This window comes from Camelus bactrianus, unplaced genomic scaffold (genome assembly GCF_048773025.1).
Source record: "Camelus bactrianus isolate YW-2024 breed Bactrian camel unplaced genomic scaffold, ASM4877302v1 HiC_scaffold_139, whole genome shotgun sequence".
Classification (NCBI taxonomy): Eukaryota; Metazoa; Chordata; class Mammalia; order Artiodactyla; family Camelidae; genus Camelus; species Camelus bactrianus.
In genome coordinates this window covers 1-6,055 of record NW_027413907.1, presented here as the reverse complement: position 1 = coordinate 6,055, position 6,055 = coordinate 1, and the positions used below count along the sequence as shown (strand labels likewise).

The following is a 6,055-nucleotide window of genomic DNA, read 5'->3' as shown; positions in this document are numbered from 1 at the left end:
CTTACTGCTTGCTTTTAGAACGATCAGCAAACTCGACTGACCAGACACCGCTCCCAGCTCCAGGCCCACTGTTAAAAACAGCTAAAGTTGTCGATTCTAACTGTTTGATTTGACCTTCCTCTGATCGTTCAACTTGACAATCATGTTTGGCGTCTGAGTCTTTCCCCAGGAAGGGAGTCACGGGAGGATAAGCTCAGGAGAACGACCAGCCCCCTCCCACCCCCCACCCCCCACCCCGAGTTCCTCCGTGGCGCTGGTGCCACCAGGTGAGTCTGACCAGATAAAGAAGGTCACGGGCTGATGACCTACTAGACCACCAGGAGGTCCCATGTTACCAGACACTCATCCAGATTTAGGAGGAAGTTTCATCAGAGACCCTTGTTGATCATGAGCACCTTTTGTGCTCCCGCCTGTTGTGATTCCCTTTCATGCTCCAACCTGTTCGTCCACAGAAGCATGAAACCCCAACCCCAAGACGGGTTCACAGTTTGGAGGGCACTAGCCTGCTGTGAGTCCCCTTTGCCCAGCAAAGCAATCAAGCTGCCTCTTTTCTTCTAAACTCTAAGACCCTGTCTCTGGGTTATTTGGCTCGTCAGGGACGGGGTGGGGGAGGGCGATCTTTCGGCAACACCCGCAGAAGTTTCCCTGAGTGGCAGGAACCAGCGTGGCCCTCAGGCCTCAGCCCCGCAGGCAGGCAGGCAGGCAGAGTTGGAGCGACCGTTGGTCCCGCCCCCGCCCGCGCACCACCACCCCCCGCCCCCGCCGCTGCTTCCGCCGCCGCCCCCGCCGCCGCTTCTGCCGCCGCCGCCGCCGCCGCCGCCGCCGCCGCCGCCGCCGCCTCCCAGGCCTTCTCCACCGATCGGTCCCAAATCGACTGACTGTCTCCTGGAAGCGGGGGCGGGGACGTCAGGAGGATCCATTCGGCAGGGCCTCGTTCAATCGCTTCATTCAAATGCAGAAAGCTCTGTGCTCAGGTCAGAGCCTTTGACTTGGCCTCCGGCTCCTCTCTGTTGAACGGCTTTTGTTCTTTGGTTTCAATTTCCCCACCCTTAGGCCACCCCGTCCCAACTGCACGGAGGGAGGCGGGAGGGAGGGGGAGAATCTCGCCTGGTCTCAGGCCAAAGGAGTCCCCTCCTTTTCCTAATCTGGGTAAACCCCACTACACCGTTTGAGAATCATGGAAGGGCATGGAAGCAGACCTCTGACTTGATAGATTCCTCTGGGATGGGAGACTTTAAAAAAACAAAATTCTTTTTCCCCTGCTTCCAGGGAGGCAGAAAGGAGGGCCAGAGTGTTCCTCTTGCCTCGGGCAGTTCTTTGTTTGTTTGTTTCTTTCTTTTGTTAAATCATTTTTTTTTTCCTTTTTTTCTTCCAGTTTTATTGAGACAGAGTTGACATACAGCAGTGTATACTTTTGGGGGGGGGCGGGGAGAGGAATTCGATTTTATGTATTTATTTTTGACCGGAGGTACTGGGGATTAAACCCAGGACCTTGTGCTTGCTTGCTAAGCACACACTCTACCACTGACCTATACCCTCCCCCTTGGCCAGTTGTGAAGTCCCTTTCATTCAGCATAGTCCATCGGGCACATTTTGGGGCAGCCTACTCTGGACCCCAACATTTCCCTATTCTGTAACTTCCCTGGAAGTTTTACACATTAAAAGCTGGGCTGTTGACTGTGCGTGTGCGTCCATGCGTGCGTGGGTGCGTGCGTGCGTCTGAGCGTGCATGCGTGCGTGTGGTGTGGGGGCAGGAGGGAGGGAATAGTTTCCTAGAGGGCCTGCGTTTCATGGACCCAGTTTCTTAGTTCTGAGAACAGGTCTGTTCAAGGAAACAGTTGTAGTATCTCGTCTCAGGAGGCGGTGGTGTCGATGGGCTTCTGAAGCTAGGCCTAGGGAGCAAGCAGTCAGGTATCGCCTAAGAGGCACTTGTGTGGAAAACCAAAGTACAGCACAAAGGTTAATCATTGGAGCAGATGAGAAACCAGATTCAGGGCCGGGAGTAGGGGGTCAGTCTGGTAGGAGATTTCCACACATCGGGGTCATCGAAACGGCTCGAGCAGTATGAAATGCCTCTGATGATGTCCTGGGGTGTTCGGCTCAACTCTCTGAGCGGCTCCTCCAAAAACAGGCCCTAGGATGGTTTCCACAGGAGCTGTTGTGGCCATTTCTCTGACGTTTACCTCCCGTTGCCCAGCTTCAGTCTGCAGGGCTTCAGGAGACGGAGCATTTTAGTACTCAATGATGCCAAGACAAAAGGGTGAGAGAAAATGGGAAACGTTCGTGGAGATGGTCCTAGGCAGATAGTGGAGGCAACTAGAAGACTTTCAGTCTCCGGGCCGGCTTTCAGGTTGAGACAAAAACCCTAAGGCAAGCGCTTGCTGCCACAGCACATCGACTAACACGGGAACCATCCAGAGAAGATCAGCACGGCCCCTGAACGTGGACGACACACACACATACGTGAAGCGTTCCGTAGCTTTAGTGATGTCAGTCACCCAGAGAAAGACAGATATCCTATGCCATCACTTCTAGATGGGATCTGAAAGTAAGTCAAGACACCCATCCATACATAAATAACTCCATTTTAAAAAGACTCCAAGGAACCTATTTACAAACCAGAAACAGACTGGACTCGCAGACATGGAAAAGAAACCGATGGTTAACACAGGGGACAGGGTAGGGTGGAGGAACGGGGGAGGGCAGAGGGATAAATCAGGAGTTTGGGATTAGCAGATATAAACCACCCTATACAAACTAGGTACACAAGTAGGTCCTACTGTCTAGCACAGGGAACTATGTTCAATAGCTTGTAATAACCTATCCTGAAAAAGTATACGTGTGTGTGTGTGTGTGTGTGTGTGTGTGTGTGTGTGAATAAGTGAATCACTATGCCGTACGTCATAAATGAACACAACATTGTAAGTCAACTATACTTCCATTGACAGAGAGTTCCTACAATAAACAGGCAGGCAGGCCAGGCAGGCAGGCAGGCAGGCAGGCAGGCAGGCAGACAGACACAGACACAGACACAGACACAGACACACACACACACACACACACACACACACACACACACACACACACACACACACACACACACACACGCCCCACAGACACAGGGGAACCCTAAGGAAAACGAGTAGCACTAGTATCTCTTATCCATGCATGTCTATCCCAGTTTAATGGAAACCTAAGTTTTTGCCTCCAAGTCAATGATGCTAATAACTCTGCTGCCAAGAATAGAAAAATCCTCACGGAGGATTTCTGAATCCCAGAAGGGTCAGGGAGGGAGAAAAAGAGAAAGGGTTCCATTCTGCTGACAGAGGTATGATAGTTACCATGTGGGTGTCCGCCTCTAAAAGGAAAGGAAGGGGAAAAAACAAAAGTTTATTTTCCCTTGTATCTGAAAAGAAAAAAATTTAAAACTCAATCCTCTTGGAGACAAGAAGTCGTACACACCTCATGTCACTGATTCTCCTCCTCCACCTCCTCCTCCTCCTTCCTCTACTTCTTCTTCTAGTCTATACCTCCCATGGATTCTGACGACCTTGCCTGATGATGGCGGGTGATGGGGGCAGAGATCGATCCTTCTGAGAAGTAAGTTGGCAAGCGCTTTAGTGAAGCCTCGTAGGATTTACCAGTGAAGCGAGTGCCTTCGTCCCTGGAGGCTGCGGAAAGTATGTCCCCAAGTCACATACGCATGTGTTTGTCTTTTGTTGTCGTTGTTGTTGTTGGTGGTGGTGGTGGTGGTGGTGGTGGTGGTGTGTGTGTGTTTGTTTGTTTGTTTATTTGTTTGTTTGTTTGTTTGTTTGTAGCAGTGTCCTGGCCATGCTGAGGGCATCAGGCTTGCAGCGGGGGAAGGAAGGCTTCAACCCCTTTGGAAGTCATACCTACCATCCCAAGAACGTCTGGATGACCCCTACTATGTGGCAGTTGAATGGGGGCCAGTTACTGGGGTTCAGCGGGTCCAGAGAGAGGAGGTCTGAGGCCTCTGGGGACAAAAAGTTTGTACGTATGTATGTATGTATGTATGGCCAGTTGACTGTTTTTGCGGTCCTATAGGAATCTTCCTGCCCCTGTCTATTGAACAATGGGAGTCATCTTCCAAGTGCCCTGACACCAGACACCACGGTGGGTGAAGGAATGCGGGTGGGGTGGGGGTGGGTGGGGGAGGTCATCCAGGGAGCTGGGAGAAACCGAGCACGTCCGTGGGTCGGTGGGTCGGCCTGTCGGATGGTCGCCATGCTGGGTTTCCCCTAACCCAGGCCATTTGCCGAATGGACAGAACAGACTGGGGCCACGTGTGCCACCCACCCTCTTTCCGGAGGCTGTGGTCCACTGTGTTTGCATGAAAGTCAGTGAAGGAGGCATCTCCTCGGGACTCGGTTCCGTCCCTTTCACGAGAGCCTCCACTTTGGATGACAGCCAGCCAGCCAGCCAGCCAGCCCTCGATGCCAGGGCAGTAGACGACTGCCAGGAATATCCCATCCTTTCTGGAACCCTGAGTGTACCCACCTGTACAGACACAAGGCTGAAGAATACATGACGTTCCTTCCTAGTTGACAGCACTCCCCATGTCACTGAAACAGTGTCCAGTACGCTGACGTCATCTCCTCCCTCTCCCACACCCCCGCACGCGCACAAACACGCGCGCGCGCGCGCGCACACACACACACACACTCTGTCTGTCTGTCTGTCTGTCTGTCTGTCTGTCTGTCTGTCTGTCTGTCTTCTAAGGATGGAGAAGAGTTTGCTGAGCTATTTCGGGTGCCCTCTCATCCTAGTTCCTATCTCCAAGTTGGTTCAAAGTCCAAAAGGCGGTCAAGCACTTAATCAGATAGGTCCCTCGTAAAGAATGCCTCCCACATCACGACGACAGGCTTCTTAGGCCAGCCGAGAAGCTCCTTCAGTTCTGCGCCCATCTTGGCTCTAAGTTGATATCAGTCTGTTACGGAAATGACAGGCCAGCCAAGAAACAAGCACCACTCTGAGGGTTGGAGTACTCAGATTTATTACGCCGGCGGGCTCAGAGGGGCTTCTGCTCCGAAGCTCTGAGCACCTCCAAGACGTGCACATGAGGTTTCATAGGGTTAATTACAAATATGGGTCTATTCGCCAATAAGACTCAAACAACAAAAAGCAAAGGATCAGTACACTGGAGCTTATCAATTTGGAACAGATCACGTTACTGACACTTGTTGAGCTTGGATTTACGAGTTAGCTTGTTAGCCCAGTAAACTGACACTAAACTTCAGATTTACGAGTTAGCCCAGCAGAACTTAGATCAGTAAACGGACACTTATCACACTTAGATTTGTGACTTTAGCTTGTTAGCCCAGCTGGGCTTTTCCTTTACAAGTCCTCCAGGATCCAAGAAAGCCACGTTGGAAAACAAGTGGTGATTCTGATGGGACAGGAGATCAGTCATTTGGGGGCGAAGGGTGGGGTAGGGAGACATACCAGCCTGTCTGTCTGTTTTCACCCAGTGTGGGAGCCGTCCCAAAGAGATAACTCGAGAAGAGAGAAACAGGGAGTTGACAAAGAACACGTGCAGTGTCGTGCCCTCCCCCCCCCACCCCAGGAGAAGGCCAAGCCAGAAGTCCCTCCGGATGGCGGGCTCCGGACTCCAGCTTCCAGGGGAAGCGATTTTTTTTTTCCTCCCCATTTCAGGCCCGGAAGAAGAGGGAGAGGCAGAGTGTCCTTCTCGGGCATCCGCTGTTTCTGAAGCACGCTTGTTGCCAAAAGATCGGCCCCCATCCCCGACGAGCCCAAGAATCCAGAGACAAGGTCTTGGAGCTTAGAAGCAAAGAGGCCATTTTATCACTCTGCCGGGCAAAGGGGATTCACAGCAGGCTAGCGTCTTCAAAACTGTGTACCCACCTTGGGGATGGAGTGGGTGGGGTGGTTCTAGAGCCATAGCTCAAACAATCGGGCATCGATCACCATCCACAGAATCGTTTTCTCATCAGAAGACTCAGAATGGTGTCACGATGCCTCCAGGTGACCCATTCTATAGAGGCTGGTGGTTAGATCTCGTTATCTCATAAGCACT

At 52.0% G+C, this 6,055-nt stretch overlaps 1 long non-coding RNA gene and 1 other non-coding gene across 2 annotated transcripts; both read left to right on the top strand.

Moving 5' to 3' along the window:
* Positions 1-775: 775 nt before the first annotated feature.
* On the top strand, positions 776-4,026 carry LOC141576595 (uncharacterized). Its single transcript, XR_012505009.1, has 3 exons — positions 776-974; positions 3,524-3,600; positions 3,819-4,026. It is a non-coding gene; the product is annotated as an uncharacterized LOC141576595 (long non-coding RNA).
* On the top strand, positions 2,375-2,483 carry LOC141576597 (U6 spliceosomal RNA). Its single transcript, XR_012505011.1, has one exon. It is a non-coding gene; the product is annotated as a U6 spliceosomal RNA (small nuclear RNA).
* Positions 4,027-6,055: the final 2,029 nt, after the last annotated feature.